We start from the raw sequence: 559 nt of genomic DNA on the forward strand, positions 1-559 counted from the left end.
TTCCAGGTGTTTCCATGACAGGAGAACTAGTCTCTAAATATCCAGGTCTTCCAGGATGCATGGAAACAACCTCCGACTGAAATAAATCACAACTTAAAACCTTTTGTATAGTATCAGAGTATGTATATTGATCTTAAAATGACATTTATAAACATGATTTTCATTTCACATATGCAGCTTTAACTTTGTGTCTTGCAGCTACTGTAAACACAAACGCTGCTGTTATTTATACCGTATTACTATAAAGATAACGCCTCAAATTGAGATTATATATCAGCCTTTGTAGCTTAAACTGTACCAAACTATAAGAAAGCACCTCAGAATGACTCAACATGAACCAGACATTGTGTCTTTATCAGCTGGCAGCTAAATAAACTAAATATTTAACATTTTCTGATTTTCGACGAGCTACTGTACACCTTTTCCCTTTCCTTTCAAAATAAAAGCTCTGACATTAGTATATAAAACAAAGGGTTGTGTTCCTGTCGCACTGCAGCAGTGAAACTGGTCGTCTTACTCTGCTCATTCTCTCTCCTCTTCCTCCTCTCTCTTCCTCCTC

This window comes from Morone saxatilis, unplaced genomic scaffold, assembly GCF_004916995.1.
Source record: "Morone saxatilis isolate NCDOM2014 unplaced genomic scaffold, NCSU_SB_2.0 Contig5, whole genome shotgun sequence".
Taxonomy (NCBI): domain Eukaryota; kingdom Metazoa; phylum Chordata; class Actinopteri; family Moronidae; genus Morone; species Morone saxatilis.